This window comes from Myotis lucifugus, unplaced genomic scaffold (genome assembly GCF_000147115.1).
Source record: "Myotis lucifugus unplaced genomic scaffold, Myoluc2.0 scaffold_59, whole genome shotgun sequence".
NCBI classification, from domain to species: domain Eukaryota; kingdom Metazoa; phylum Chordata; class Mammalia; order Chiroptera; family Vespertilionidae; genus Myotis; species Myotis lucifugus.
Window position 1 is genome coordinate 3,757,782 of NW_005871107.1, and position 17,292 is coordinate 3,775,073.

Sequence of the window (17,292 nt, forward strand, 5' to 3'; positions counted from 1 at the left end):
TTGGTGTAGATTCTAACTGTGGGGCTGTAACACATGTAGACACTGTGTACACACTAGGTTTTAATCCATAGACATACTGCCTGCACCAAGTGAATTCTTTATCATTATTTACACATGCCAGATTCACCTGCCCGTCATTCCACAGGGCACAGACTGACCACTACTCACCATGCTGAGCAGGAAGAACTGAAGCATTGGTGCACTTCTACTAGATTCCGTTCTGTCTTAGTGGCCAACAATCAACTATAATTGGGTAGTATCTTTCTATTTTGACCACTTGTCTTAACACTCCCCTGTGCTTTTAAATGAACTTCCAACTCATGTATGTAAACATGTTTAATAAAATTTACTTTTCATGTCTGTCGGTAGCCATCTGTGTTCTATGTTTTGCCCAGATATCCACTGTGGGTTCTATGGTGCAAAATGGGAGCCAGATCATGGGAAGGGGAGGTTGGGATTTGTTGTCTGCTGCGGGCGTTTGACTTGACTTGTCACTGCACTATCTATGTCTTAATCTATGGCCCAAAGGGTACTTTGCATCACGTACAAGTTTTCACTTTGTCAGCCTGTCTAAGTGAGCACATGACTATACTTCTGAAAAGTGGCATTATTAAAAAACAATAAATCTCATGAAAATAAAATGGAAGGTTGTTTTTCTGCTGCTGTTTGAGTGTGCTAATACAAGAGACAACTCTGTTGTCCAATTGCCAAGTCATTTCACGTAATGCGACATATCAAAATGTCAATTCCTGCGTCTCTCGTCAAAGCATCTGGGTCCTCTGTCCGTCTTTCTCTTCCGAACCCCTAATGGATTTGTAAAACCTTGCCCTAGAGTAGGCCGACTTAACAAACCAAGAAATATATTAAATCCTCTTCAATTGAACCTTAGGAAATATATTTTCCAATATTGTAGAGTCTCTAAAAGTGACATGATAAAAGAGAAATTACTAGCTTTCTTAACTTAATTTCATGATATTTTTTTTTCTCCAATAGTGTGTTTACAGATTTCACAATCAGCATTTTCACACTGAAGCACTGATCCCATGTTGTTTGGTAGTAAAATAATTGTTGAGATCTACTTTTCACCTTTTAAGAGCCCTTACATTTGTAAAGCAAAATAAACATAGCTGACTCAGTATCAAATTAGAGACTATAAAGCAATTTGAAACATGTCACTACATCAGTTATTTCAAGTTTTTTAAACAAGCTGACTAAATTTTACCCTATTGAACCAATCAGTTGTTTGGTCTACAGGACATGAAATGATCTGTTAGGCTGGGTCAACAAGAGACTAAAACAATTGATAGATTCCGTTGACAGCCAACTGTCAGAGTGAAGCTGTTTAGTGCACACGCAGCGAGAGAGCACATAAGTGGGGGGGGGGGCGGCTAGTCTGCCATTAAAATAGGCAACTGAATGTGGCTCCTATTTTCTAGACAGAAAAGCAGAAGTCTCCCTTCAAGTCAGACACGTCTGCGCAGCATTATGACTTCAGGGCCTGCAATGAAGAGAAGTAACCAGAGGAGAAGCGATTTTGCTAAGTCTTCATGGTTTCTTGTTGAACCTGACAACCTACTTTCTGGAAATTCCAGCCAGAGATATATGATCTGATTTTACTTAACTAACAGCATTAAGGGCTTTGTTGGGTGCTAGATATTAAGCACTTGGGATATAAAAATGAAAAGAAAAAAGACCTAACTAAGAGCATTAAGGGCTTTGTTGGGTACTAGATATTAAGCACTTGGGACAAAAAGAAAAAGGAAAAAAAAAAACAAAACAAAAAAACCTTACCCTGTCTTAAAGGAGCGCTCTGTCTATGAAGAGAGATCATTGCATTTAAAAAAAAAATTGCAATTACATACATTTTACTAGTGTACAAAGGGCTACAGGATTGTGTTTAATTCTCATAATAGCCCTATGTGTTAAATACTCTATGGCCCCTATTTCTCATAAAGGATCTGCAGCTTGGAGCACTAAGCAAGAGGCCAAAGGTCAACGCAGTTGGGGATGGAGCTGGGGTATGAACTGAGGTCTGGAGGACTCTGAGCTTGCCCTGCAAAACACTCTACATCTTCCAGTAAGTGCGGACAGAGGAGCTATATCTTCAAGAACAAAGAGCCCACCAGGTGGGAAAGCCCTCTAACCCAACCATCCTCCGCCTGAAGCAGCCCTTGGCCTGCATGGTTTCTCAAGCACCTGTGCTACGGGAGGAGGTGCTGGAATAGGGACATGAGGCAGGTGAACTCTTTTCCATCCACTAAAATGTCTAAGGTTGTTCTCCACTGACTCTCTCTCTCTGTCCTCCTTTTTCTGCAGTCACTCTTGGCACTATCAAACCTCTTGAGTACGTCCTATGCAGGTTTCAGGAAGAGAATGAATAAAGGATGCAGAACAAAGTGATCTTTAGCCAAACCCAGACTTATCCTTTGGTTCCCAGGAAAAATCATCATCTGAGTACCCGTACCCTACTTCTTGCCCCCAGTCCCAGTGCAACAGTGCTCCTCAGTTCTGCATCGTCACAAAAATCTGCATCTTGGAGTTGAACTGCTACACCTTGACTCCCAGCCCCATGGAGTTTCTCGGCCCTCCTAGAGTCAGTCCATATGCCTCTCGGATGTCTGCTTCCTAAAGAGATTTCATTGCCTTATCCCTCCTTGTAAACATTTGTCACAATTCTACTTGGCTCACTTTGGTTATATACCATTGGGGCTTGCCCCTACCCCTCCAGTGGGATCTGGCCAATGTGCATGCATGAATGACAGTTGTTCTACCACAGTCACTTCATAAAGGACCTACATCTAAGAAAGAAGGAGGCACAGAATATAAATATAAATATAAATATAAATATAAATATAAATATAAATATAAATATAAATACACCAAAACTAAACAGCACCCAGAATGGCCATAAATGAAGTCCCTGCCTTTGATATGTGTACTAGTACACATTCTACAATGACAAGACAATGGGCAAGACAAAGTCCGGAAAGGGGAAATGTAGAAAATTCTTGTGTCTTAGTTGGAAAAATGGGTACCTTCATATGAGTCAACAGGGCCATTGCCCTTCCTACACACACCTACACACACACAAACACACACCAACACACGAATGTAAGCTCCACGATAGCAGAAAACCTGTCATGGTTTTTTGGACTAGTATGTGTTTTGTTATCTCTTCATTCCTCTAGATTTTCCAAGTTCTACCAACACATAAAGTAAAATCACCAGAGAGTACATACCCAGTCACATTGACTTATTCCTGCCATCATGCTCACTCCATGTAAAATCACCACGTTTTTCTATAATGTTTTGCCTTTGGTTTTTATTGAATATTAATTTAAAATTCTTCTTGCCTTGTGGCTCAGTGGTTGAGTGTCGCCCTATGAACCAGAAAGTCACAGTTCAATTCCCAGTCAGGGCACATGCCTGGGTGCGGGCTCGATCCCCAGTGTGGGGCATGCAGGAGGCAGCTGATCAATGACTCTCTCTCATCATTGATGTTTCTCTCCCTCTCCCTTTCTCTATGAAATCAATCAATCAATATATATTTTTTAATTTTTCTTACATTAGCTATATATTTTTGTCAGATATTTTCCAATATATCACTCAGCGTCTTTCTTTTTTCAAAAAAATGTATGTGATGCTTTTGTTTGTGTGCTCAACAATTGATCACTTAGTGTCTGAAAAGTTTTTTCTTCTATAGACTTGTGCCTTCTTCCACCACTGGATTCTTAGCCCTTTATCTAATTTGGACCCTTATGGTGCCTGATAAAGCCTTTAGACTCCTTCTAAGAATAATATTAAACTCACTTAAAAAGTACATAGGGTTAGAAAAAACAACTATATTAGAAAAATTTAAAACAGTTTAAAAACAAATTTGTGATGGATTAATACATATATATTACTTCTTTACTGTAGGACTAAATAAAATAGTGAAAGACCCAATAACTACTCTATTTTTTGAAGTAATGATGAGCAAAAATGATAGTTGAAGTTATCTGCAGCAACTCTAATGTGTTATAAAAATATCTGTAATTTTATTGACAATGATGTCACAGGTACTGTTATGCTATTGTGGTTTGTTGCCTACAGTGATAGTGGAAAGAAACGCCCAATTTTCAATTAGAGGTAAAAAAAAAAAAAAAAAGTAAAGGGGCATTTATTTTCTTTTCATCCAAGTTCACTCACCAAATATGACTCTAAGCTATGTAAATTGCTTCCTAGAAAAGTATGCCATGAAAACCCTGACTGGGTGGGAATTAAAAAAGAATCAGAAATTCAAAATAGTCTGTCTTCACCTCCAGGGAGGCTGTGCAATATTTGTGCATTTCCACCGCATTAATAACACGCAAACAGAGGTTGTATTATATGGTTCTTCTCAATCTAAATATTCCGTTTCAAACCTCACCCTGCCATACTAGCTCAAAGCCAAAAACTCAAAATTATAAACAAGGGTTTCCGGGAGCAGCCTCAATCCCTGCCCTCTGTTGGTAAGAACAGGAACTTCATCAAAAATGCGTGTAGTGGCGCATGATTACCACACGATGGCAGTAGAGCTTCATGCAGCTCCGCAAACCACCAAAGGCAGAAGGGCCTTCTGAGGGGGCAATACCGCTGTGAAGTCTGAAGTGAAGGAGATTTAGACTAGAATTGACTAAACCTCAAGGTTAAGGCTAAAACTTGTAGGCAAAGCGCTTTTTCCAAAGCATAAAAATATGTCAGAGTATACACATTTTGCAATGATAGACACACACAATTTTTCCATCTTTACCTCCATTGAGAATGAGTCAAGAGGTCTTATGTTATTGAGTGAATTCTGCATCTGACTCACCTTCCCTGAGGGCACAGCAAGTTCATTGTCAGTTTGCAAATGTGTCTGCCAGAGAATCTCTATTGTTTCCATTTATCTAATAGTAGATCTCCTGTCCTCAGGGCTGATGCCACCACTCTCACCCACAGGCACCACATACATCTGCCCCGCAAAGGCCCTGTGACTGGGACCCTGGGGCCCTGGGGCCGCAGCACTGAGAGAAACCGCCCAGGTTGCACCATTTTTAACCATGAAAGATTTGTCAGGAGTTGTGTACTAGCTTCCTAGAGCTGTCACAGCAAATTGCTGCAAACTTGATGGCTTAAAAAAGCAAACATGAATAGTTTTATAGTTCTAGAGGCCAGGGATCTGAAACCACAGCGTCAGCGGGGCCACACTCCCTCAAACACCTAACTGGGAGAATCCTTCCTTGTCTCTTCCAGCTTCTGGCAACCCTTGGCTTCTAGCAGTGTTGTTCCACTCTCTGCCCCCATCCTGTCGTGCTTCTCCTCCCTGTCTCTCTCTCTCTCTCTCTCTCTCTGTCTTCTCCTTTTCTGTGACTTACAAGGACACTCACTGGATTTAGGGCACATCCCTAAGTCAGGATTGATCTCATCTCCAGAGCCTGACCTTAAGGAAAGCTATGAAGACGAACAGGTAATCTGTATTATTAACTGGTTAATACAGATATTTGTAATCCAAAGAAAACACGATAATTTCAAGAGAAACATCAAAAGTGCTTTACTCAAAGTAATATCCATCGCTAGCTACACATTTTCCCCATTTTTCAGGTAATTTGTGGATACTGGCCCAATAGAACATTTCTTGTTTTGAGGCAAACCATTCAGAGACCCAATTTTCCACTTCTTCACACGTTTTGAAGTGCTGCTCAGAAAGTGGGTGTGCCATCGATCGGAACAAGTGGTAATCTGAAGGAGCAATACAACAAAATAGCATACATATCAAATCGCATATATATCAACATATGTGTAACTCCATCTATTGAAAAAAAATCCGCATTATTAACTAGTACACCTAGTATACAGATACTCTAGTAATGAAAAAAATACTATAATACATGACAAAAAATATTCTATTTAGATTAGTCTTTCAGTGAGCAAGTACAGGAAAAAAAAGGAATCTCATTGTGTATTAGTCACTGGGTAGAAAAATCAGGGTATTATACTAACTGCCCTGCTTGCCTAAGAGGAATGTATATGAAAAATCTTTGAAATGTTGAAAATCTCACAGGCATAAAAGGTGTGCTTTTCTTTCTCTCCCACTTTCATAGCATGAACAGGTACAGGTGTGCTCACATGAGCAAGGACATAGGGTCTGACCTGTGCCTATTAAAAGTCCAATCCTCTGACCAGCAGAATCGGCAACACCTGGGAAATAGTCAGGAAGGCAGAACTTCCGGTTCCAGCCCAGACTGATGGAATGAGAACCAGCTGTTGAACAGGCTTGCCGGGTGATTCCTTTGGACATTAGAGTTTGAGAAGCCTTGCCCTAAGTCAGCGGTTCTCAACCTTAGCTGCACATTAGAATCACCTGGGAATCTTTTTAAAATCCTGATTTCTGGGCCTCATCCTCCGGAAATTCTGTTTCTTTGTTATGGGGTGGGGCCACAACATTAGCAACAAAGAAACAGAATTTCCAGAGGATGAGGCCCAGAAATCAGGATTTTAAAAAGATTCCCAGGTGATTTAATGTGCAGCCAAGGTTGATTGCCACTGCTAAGTGATCCCTGTCTGGTAAATTTCATACAGTGAACTGGGGATCCTCAATATTTTTTTCCTCATTATTAGGATCTCCTTAGGAACACCCCAGGTATGACCTGTGGTTGGCAGGAGGAGAGAAGAGAAGTTACTCTTACCTCAATGTGGACCCTCTTCACGGACAATCCCCAGCCAAATTATGAACCACATAGACATCAGTTGGGTTCAGCTTTGATTACTGTGGAAGATCAACTCTGCTGTCCTGACTGGGGAACCAAACAATATTCTGTGATCTTCACTCCAGCATTTTGGTGTAGCATTTTCACAGATAACTGCAAAAGTAACTATAAAGGAATGCCAAGGACATTGCTTAAAAAATATATCAAAAAATAAGGAGAACAAAGGAGTCCACTGGAGAATCCTTTGATTTTCTCACTCCCGATTCCTTATAGAAACAATGTGAAGAATGATGACATTCATCTCACTAGGTAAGCCCCATGCTGTGAAATCATCCTGCTTTGAGGTGTCCAGATGAAAGATGCTCTACAAATACAAAGCAATGGCTGCTGGGTCTGCATTTGTGCCGGAGTGAGTCTCCCTGTGTGGGCTCTTACTTTTTACTAATAAAAGCAGAGGGTGGCCCTGGCTGGTGTTGCTCAGTGGTTAGAGTGCCGGCCCTTGAACAGACGGTTTGCTGGTTCGGTTCCTGGACAAGGGCATGCAACTGGGTTTCAGGTTCAATCCCTGGCTCTGGTCGGGGTGTGACAACTAATCAATGTGTCTCTCTCGCATCGATATTTCTCTCTCTCCTCTGTCTCCCCCTCACTCCCTCCCTTTTTTCCACTCTATCTGAAAAGCAGTGGGAAAAATATCCTTGGGTGAGTATTAACAAAAATTAAAAAATAAATAAAAAATAATAAAAGCAGAGGGTGCACAGACCCTCACTCCTTCAGGATTCCACTGAGTCCCACTGGGGCTTGGTGAGGTCTCCGGCCGGGTCCTGGTTGCCAATGAAACCGCTTCAGGAAAGATTGTGGTGGCCCAGGTTCTTGGCTGACCTGTGGAGCTGAGGGCAGATTTTACACGGAAGACATGTATTTTGAGTGGCCAGGGTGAAAGCAAATGGTGACCAATTAAAGGGATCCTGCCCATCTTCTCCTCCAGCGGGGCTCCTTCGGATGGAATCTTTGAACAAGGAGGGAAGTAGCCTTCTCAGGGCAACAGACAGGAAGTAGAAACCTGAAGTCTGTTCTGACATGCTCTATGGGAACCGCTATCTTATAAGTACCGCGCGCTAACCGATTGCGCCACTGGAGCTCCTGGGAACCGCTATCTTAGAGTTCCTTTTGCGGGCCACCCTGGGCATGCAGCGACAAGGACAGCCACAGGTAACACCTTTGCCTTGTCCTGGCACAAAGCTCATTCCGGGACACAGGGAAATGTGGTCTTGCCATCTTCCCCTCTTGGAGAGGACACGGGATTTGAACCTGCCAGGTATTTATCTAGCTCACAGCACATCTGGGAACACCTCTTGATGGCCTCCAGATAGAACGAGCTGTTCCTTTGTGCCCGAGTACAACAGTAATGCCTTCATTATCACATGCTAATTATTTTTGGTCTGCTCCTCTGACCAGTCAAGTAATTTCTTTAAGATCAAGGACGATATTTATTTCTCCATTCCAAGTGCCTGGCACAGTGCCTGAGATAGCTTGTCAATAATCATTTGAATGAGTTACCCTCCCTTAGTGAAGGCTGAGGGAAGATAAAATAGACACAGCCAAACAATGATGAGTTCTTCAGAAAACTTCAGTGTAACAGAGACAACATTATCATCATCATATTGAAGACTTAGTCCTCACCAGCATTTTATGTAGTTACTAGAGGCCTGGTGCACAAAATTCGTGCACAGGGCAGTGGGGAGGTGTCCCTCAGCCCAGCCTGCACCCTCTCCAATCTGGGACCCCTATAGGATTGGGCCTAAACGGGCAGTTGGACATCCCTCTCACAATCCAGGACTGCTGGCTCCCAATCGCTCACCTGCCTGCCTACCTGATTGCCCTTAACTACTTCTGCCTGCCAGCCTGATCGACCCCTAACTGTTCCCCTGCTGGCCTGATTGACCCTAACTGCCCTCCCCTGCAGGCCCGGTCGCCCCCAACTGCACTTCCCTGCAGGCCTGGTTGCCCCCAACTGCCCTCCCCTATAGGTCTGGTCACCCACAACTGCCCTCCCCTGCTGGCCATCTTGTGGCCACATGGGGGTGGCCATCTTGTGTGTTGGAGTGATGGTCAATTTGCATACTGGTTTTGACTAATTAGCATATCCATAGTAATTAGCATATCCCTCTCTTATTATATAGGATTGCATTTAATGTCCAAGATCCCACTAAGCCTAAAGGTAGTGGGGCTGCTTGTATTTACAGAAAAGAAAACTGAGCCTCAGAAAGCGTAAGTACGTAACAATTGCTGAGCCAGTGTTTGTTCCCAGGTCTCTCTGATGCAATGTTCTTAGCCGTTATGCCAGACTATCCAGGGCCTTGTCATGGATCACGGAGAGCCGCTCATATGGCATTCTCCTGAGTGCAGGGCACAGACCTCTTGCAGTGGTAGGCCATCCTTGGTGAGAGGCATGAGGTAAGAGAGCAAGCTGGGTAGCATTCGCTGGGAACAAGGGGATGTGTGCTTAACAATGCCAGCACAGTTGCAGACAAGGCACAGTGGGGGTCGAATCCAAACTGCAATAGACACTAGCTTTGTAGCCTTTTGTGAGTAACTGGCGCACACGGCGCTTCAAATCCCTCATCTCCAAATTGGGGCAAACAGCATGACTTTCCTCAAAGGGCTGCTGTGAGAATGACATTAGACATGTGCTTGGTGCAATTCCCAACATACACTGAGTGCCGGCGGATTATCATCATCTTTATTATCAATACATCATAATAATTTTTCATATTATTTTTATTATGAAAAGTGGGTTTTTAATAAGAGACTTAAGGACCTACTCAAATTTAAGCATCACTTTAGTATCATTTCAAAACCACTCTTCTATTTTAAAAGCTTTTTTTTTTAAAACCAAAAAGGTGCTCCCCAGGGGGCAGGAAACGATTCCGTCTGGTCAGTTGGCATCCTCACCACAACCTGCCTCAGTTGGCATCCTCACCACAACCTGCCTGCAAATCATGGTGGAATCTGCAGAAGTCATTCGACACAGTCCCCACGTTGTGGAGGATGTAGTTAACGAGAAGCATGGCTTGTGGTAGTGCTTTGGAGACTACAAAGTACCACACAGAGGCTCCTATTCCCTGTCCCTCCCCCCAAAAAATTCACAAAAACATGCTCATTTCAAGTTGGAAAACCTTTGGGTCACTTCACCTTTCCCCTGCCCCCACTAGCTTGTCAGGGGCCAAGAGAGGAGAAAAACGTGTTTTCTTTCCATAAACCTCATTCAATGTCAGCTTTTTAAGAGGATATGCACTCTTTGCTTTATACTTTTGGGTGGCTTTTCTATTTCTGTAAATTCCTTGCCACATCCATACCCCACCCCTCCTGTAGGCAGAAGATTGTGCGGCCTGGAGAAGTCTTCGGCCAGTAATTTGATTACCCCACCCACATCTTCCTGGTCACTCCACAACCATCAGCTGTCAATCAGCAGTCGGGCCTTCCCACTGCCCACTTGTAGCGTTTGCTTACCCAGGCTCTGCCTCCTCTTCAGATGAGCTGTCTTGGTCCTTAGCACTTCACAAGTGTCCATGGCTGGTCCACAGTTCTCCATCACTAGTGTCGACTGTAAAGATTACAGTGCCAGGGATGCCACAGGCAATGTGCATTTCAATTGGGCACATTGTAACATCCATAGAAAGGCAACTTACCTTCTCCCTCCGGGGGTGGCCTCCGGGGGTGGCCTCCTGGGAGCTCCTGGGCAGCCAGGGTCCCAGAGGTGCTGACTTCCACTCCATTGTGTTTATGCAGTTGGGCCTGCTCAGCTCCCAAGTGTTTCTTTTTGTTTTTGTTTTTTTAACACTGCAAAATGGTAACCTATTTACACGAGAGTGGTTTAAGGACATGTTTTTCTCCACAAACAGATGTCAGAAAAGGAATTCTCCACTTGTTAAAAAATGTGCATTTTAACCCTCCACTTATAATCCACTCAATTGCCTGTACCAAAGGCAATCCCTCCAACCCCTCATCCCCCATTTGAGCCTCCAAATAAGTTTCCATTAATTCTTCATTATTCGAGACCCAGGATCTCCTGAAAAGTCTCTGGGGAAGTCATAAAATGGCAGGTTTTGACCTGCAATTAAAAATAAAACCACCAAAACCTAGAGCTCTCCCCCGCACCCTGGTCCTGCCCAGATCTGTCCCGGGTGCCCTTCAGCCATCGCTGACAGCCAGCGTCTCGTGCAGTGCTGACCAGTGGGGGGCGCTCGCTCCCAGATCCTGCTCTGTTGGTGAGGAGCTCCGAGGTTCACAGAAGACTGGGAGGGGTCGGGGTCGTCGGGGTCGTGGGGGTCGTGGGGGACGGGCCTGCAATTGAGGTTGGTGGTTACTGCTAAGCATCCACATAGCCAGAGGGTTTTTAGGAAAGGAGTGGGCCTGTTGAAGAGAGCCTGTCTTCCCAGGCCCGCCCTGGCGTCTGCCCAGGGTAATCCCCTGTGAATGTGCAGAGACGACGGGAGAGGGTCCTCTGGTTCCAAATAGCCTTGCCCAGGGATAGGAGATTTCAATTTCCTGCTGTTCGGTTGATAGAACTTGAAATAGAAATATTACAGCCCACATATTCATTCACTTCACTCACTCAATAACATGCTTTGTCTTTGCAGTTTAACTTGTCGTTAAGACTGTAGCCCTGCTTGAGATTCTTGCTGATTTCCCACAGACAATTCCAGAGAGGCTGCAGTTACAGACAGTACAGTCTGAAGGTACTCAACACACCCTGGTTGTCTGGCTTTGAAGCAACGGGCTCATCTTGGCTTAGTAAAAGGAGACAGAAAGGGAGACAGAAATGCAGTTAAAGCATTATATATGGCATTGCATCCGCTTGGGTCCAAATCAGGCTCACAAAACAGCAGTGCCAGAAATCCCACTGAACTCCCTAAATCTGATCGAGTCATAAATTGGTGAAGCTGCCGGAACTACTCATCTTATAGAGGACGTAACTAGTGTGATCCAGTGGTTGAGTTGACCCATGAACCAGGAGGTCACAGTTCGATTCCCTGTCAGGGCACAGGCTCGGGGTTGCAGGCTCAATCCCCAGTGTGGGCGTGATTTTCTCCTATCATTGATGTTTCTATCTCTCTCTCCCCTCTCCCTCTCCCTTCCTTTCTGAAATCAATAACAAAAAGACTGATGTTGACACACACACACCCAGAGGAAATGTATTGCTCATGTAATGAGACTTCCCGGGGAGAGCAGGACAACCAGCCAAGCTGTTCTGGAATGAGAGCCAGGTGAGGAACAAGCGGTCTGAAGTTTTATTGTAGTTGGGAAGAAGGGCCTTGGGAGTTTCCTCAGCAGGAGCACTCCCACCCTAGGCATCACCCCAGGATAGGACATTTCCTGTGCCTGAGGCCCCCTGGCTGGCTGAGTCCTGAGGCAGCACAAGAACCCAGATGTTGCTGCAGAGAGCAGTTCCTTGCAGCCCAGTTCCTTCCAGCTGAGCAGTGCAGGCCTGAACGCAGAGGCGGGCGGTGGTGTGGCACTCTTTGCAGCAATAGCTGGGAACGCTGAATGTCCATCACACATATAGCTGCTTATAATGAGTTTCTAGGAGTATTTTTTAAGTATAGTTGGTATACAACATTAGATTCATTTCAGGTATACACTATAGCGATTTGACACTTATTACAATGCGACCCCTGCACTGAGTCTAGTAACCATCTGTCACCCCCCCAAACTTAGCACAATATTATTAACTATATTCCCCTTCATCTTTTTCACCCATCCCCCACCCCACCCCACCTACTCTGGCAAGTAGGCAACTATCCGTTTTTTCTGTTTCTATGAGTCAGTTTTTGTTTTGTTTGTTCATTTATGTTCTTTTTTTTTTAGATTCCATATATAAGTGAAGCTGTATTTGTATTTCATACCAAAGGCCCAATGCACGAATTCGTGCACCAGTGGGGTCCCTCAGCCTGGCCTGCGGGATCGGGCCAAAACCAGCTCTCCAACATCCCCCGAAGGGTCCCAGATGCGAGAGGGCACAGGCCAGGCTGAGGGACCCCACCGGTCCACGGTCAGGGCCAGGGAGGGACTCGGGAAGTTGGCCAGCCAGGGAGGGACTTTAGGAGGGCTCCAGGGCGTGTACTGCCCATCTCACTCAGTCCCGATCAGCCAGACACCAGCAGCAAATTAACCTACTGGTCGGAGCATCTGCCCCCTGGTGGTCAGTGCACATCATAGCAAGCTGTTGAAAGGTCTTAGCATATCATTAGCATATTACGCTTTGATTGGTTGAATAGACAACTGGACAACCAGACACTTAGCATATTAGTCTTTTATTATATAGGATTTTCATTACTTGTTTCTCCCTACCAATAGGTGTCAGAGTCCCTAACTGAGCCCTAGGAGCAATGATTGAGCAAATCACACAGCAGCTATGTTAAAGATCTACCTCTGGTTTCTACAGCTGGATAGACTCCTGTTTTTAATTCCAGAACCTTAGGATCAGCTCATCACCTGAGAAAGTACTCAAGGCCCTCTTAAGTTCTGAATAAAATACCATAAAATCTACTGGGGAAAATGGATTCTTCTTTCTAGATTTGATCAGGAATGAGCCCAATGTACCCAAAATATCATTGACCCTAAATCTTTCAAGCCTCAAAACAGTTTCCTTCTGGAATTGATCACTTCTCATCTACTAAGCGCCCCTTTTGACAGGGTATCAACAATGGGAGCCAGATTACAAGAACCAATGGTGAATATCTCTTCCCAACTCAGTGTACCCTGGTAGCTTGAAATCAGCCATGTGGAAGTATTTACACCACAGAAATTGGCAAATGCTATAAATCAGGGCTTTTTATATCGGAGATCCAGCTGTTGACATGCCCTCCCATACGGCGAGTTAAGGTTAGAACTGGGAGAAGGAAGAGTAAGTAAAACTTTGAAGATTTTACCAAAATGTGGCAAAAAAAGTGAAATAACTTGATTCTCATGTCTCCTTCCTTAGTTCTCACTTGACATATCTCCTTACTTGTTCCATATATGAGAACAAAGTTATGCCTTGTGATGTAGCTTCAAAATTCCAGGTCTGATGCATTATATGTGGCAATATGGCATCTGATTTGAGCACTTTGGCTTTGACATCAGGATTCTGGCTCTGCCACTTCCCATTTATCTGACCATGGGAAATTTCATTAAGCCGGAAAATCTGTTTCCTCAGAGGAAAATACAGATAATAAGAGCTCTTATTTTATGAAGTTATAATGAGAAATAAATAAGATATGCCTGGTGTATGGTGGGCATCCATGGATATTTGTTAATTAAATGTTGTATGAATGCTTATAAAAGCATTTTGTTAATGTATGGCATAAACCAAGTGCTTAATACATGTTAAATAGTATAAAATTAATTTCCATAGCCTAGAATTACCCTCATTATTAATTCATTCATTTTTTAAATCCTTTCCATGTACTCACCAGTCTCTCAAATGTTATGAGAGGCCCCATATTTGAAAATGTGATTAGTCACCCTCAGATGAAACAATAGACATTTATTTCCCCTCAAAGTGCATTCATTCACTGCTCCGACAAGCTGGAGGAGAAGGAGAGACTAGATTAAGGATGGCAGGCAAGAGTTGGTGCACCCACATGACAGCTTGCAGATCCTGGGCATGCTATAGCATATTCTCAAATAATATTTATCAACCATCCTGTGCCAACTGTTTTAGATATTTTGACAACATGACCTTTGAACATGTTCATTATAACATTTATTTTCATATTTAAATTTTAAAATTTATCTGAACAAGACACTAATGATGTTATCTCTTATAATGTTCAGTTATCTTAGAGATTTTAAAAAAGCTTTCACTCAAGAATAACTCATTGCATATTAAAAAAATAATCCCATATTTTTAAATAGACATTATAATTTTTTAGCAGTTTCGGGTTTACAGGAAAATTGAGCAGAAAGTACAGAGTTCTCATATGCTGCTGCCCCTCGGTCTCATCTATTAGTAACACCTTGCCTGCTACGATTGTTACAATTGGTGAGGCAATGCCCATACATTATTTTTTTAAAAAGCCCATAGTTTACATTTGGGTTCACTTTTTGTGATCTATGAGTTTAACAAATGTATAATTTTATGTCTCCACCATCACAGCTCTGTGTGGCATCTATTCATCCCTCCTGCACTTCTTCCCCGTGAACCCCTGGCAATCAATGACTTTTCACTGCCTCCATAGTTTCTATTTTTCCAGAATGCCATGTAGTTGGAACCACATAGTATGTAGCCTTTTCAGACTGGCTTCTGTTACTTAGCAATATTCATTTAAGATCCCTCCATGTCTTTGTGTCACTTCATTGGTATCTCTCTCTCTCTCTCTCTCTCTCTCTCTCTCTCTCTCTCTTTCTCTCTCTCTCTCATCACTGAATACTAATTCATTTACAGATGTACCAGGTTATTTATCCATTACCTATTGGAAAACGTCTTGGTTCCTTTCAAATTTTGGCAGCCCTCATCTTTTGAAACCGAAATGCTAGATTAAATGGAAAGTCCTAAATCTTATTCTCTTACTTTATGGAGCAAATCATTGATTATTTCTTAAATTAATGTACAAAAGTGTGTAAATGGAGTCATAGATGGTCAAATAAATTGAGGTACAATTTTTAAAAAATCTTTATTGTTGCAAGTATTACAGATTTCCCCTTTTTCCTCCCATTGACCCTTTCTAGCCCACACCCACCCCCCAGCCCCAGGCCTTCACCACACTGTTGTCTATGTCCATGGGTTATGCATATATGCATATATGTTCTTTATTAATCTCTTCCTACCCACCCAGTTTTTAAAAAGACCACCAACCCAGTTTAAAATGGTATCCTTTTTAATTTAAATATTTCTATATTTCTTTGAGTATTTGCCTTATCTGGTATTGGGGGTAGATTTATGCCTCTGGAAATTTTATTGGAGCAATTAATTGTAGTAATAGCTGTTACAGGAAATGGAGACAGCAACAACTATTTGCTTTGGCTAAAAAAAAAAAAAAGGAAAAATGGAGATAAACTGCAACTGTAATGGACTGGTAGTCAGCTGTCAGCAGAAACTGTGCTTTCTTATAGCGGTGAGTATGTAGCAGCGTATTTATGGCAGAGAGAACTTTCATAAGGAAAAGTAACCAGAATTAATGGGGTCTATACAGATCTATTTCCTGTTGATACCCCAACCACCACCAGCACCACCACTTCCACTTTGTTTCTTCTGCATTCCCTAAGAATTACTACAAACTGAAGTGTCAGTGGATGGATGAACTGCACGAGTAGTTAACAGCCCATTGTGCAGGGACATTTCCTTTAGTTAATCCAGGTTATCTCCTTATCATGTTCCTCCCTTCTCTTTAGCAGGCCTGTGGGAAACCGTAGCTCAAGTAATAAGGATGTGCTGGACATATGCTCAGGGTTGTCTCACAGTGGACACTGCCGAAGTATGAAACCTGGTGCTTTCCCCTGAACGTTTACAGTCTACATAAGGAATAAAGATGTGGATACATGCCGCAATGCTGAGCAATATGGCACCGTGTGTACTTAAACGATAGTTACACACAATTCTCCCTTTAGTGAACTAATTCAGATGGGAGAGAAATCATTGCGACTCGAGGCCATCACATTGGGATAGGCTTGAATTGGACCCTCAGGAGCAGGCCGTGTTTGGATTTTCAGGACACAGGGAGGATTGGAGTTGGGGCAGAAACAGAGTGCCCCAGGGCGAGTGAAGCCAGCGGGATTGGTGGAAGGCACTAAGAACAAGCTAATTGATCTAAATCTAGTCCTTAGGACAGACAATATTCTAAAGAATACTTTCGTGTCTTTATGGGGTCAATATCTCATTTCCTCAGCAGTTGGCTGATCCTTTCACTTTATATTGACACCCTGAAGTGTTGCTTTTTCTTGTGACTTCTGTGTACTTAATACAATCTTATTATATCAGATGCGAATCATTTTTACTTCTGCCAAGTGCGGGTAAAGGACAAACTGGAAGTCCACTCTGGCAAATTTCTCTTTCAAAATGAAGCCATATTACTGTTTCCTACCCAGATTAAGGAAAAACAAATAATCAAAACTCTCCTTTTATCTTTTAAATATCACAGTGGTGGTAAACATTATGATTATTTCTTTTGTTGTTGTTAATCCTCACTGGATGATATTTTTAGAAACAGTGGAAGGAAGGGGGAGAGACAGAGAGAAAGAAACGTCGATGTGAGAGAGACACACCGATTGGTTGCCTCCCACACACACCCTGACCAGGGTTTGGGATTGAGCCTGCAACCGAGGTACGTGCCCTTGACCAGAATTGAACCTGAGACCCTTCAGTCCACAGGCCAACGCTCTATCCACTGAGCCAAACCCACTAGGGCTGATTATTTCATTTTAATGTATTTACTTTTAATAAATATAACATTAGAAAAAATAATGTCAAATCATGGAACCACCAGCCACTGCTGAAGTATCCCTAAAAGTGACCCCATGTTCTGCCCAGACCAAATTCACAGTTACTAGATATTAAAATGCTAAAATACAGGAGTGCATCCATACTGGGCTCTTAAAAGCACTT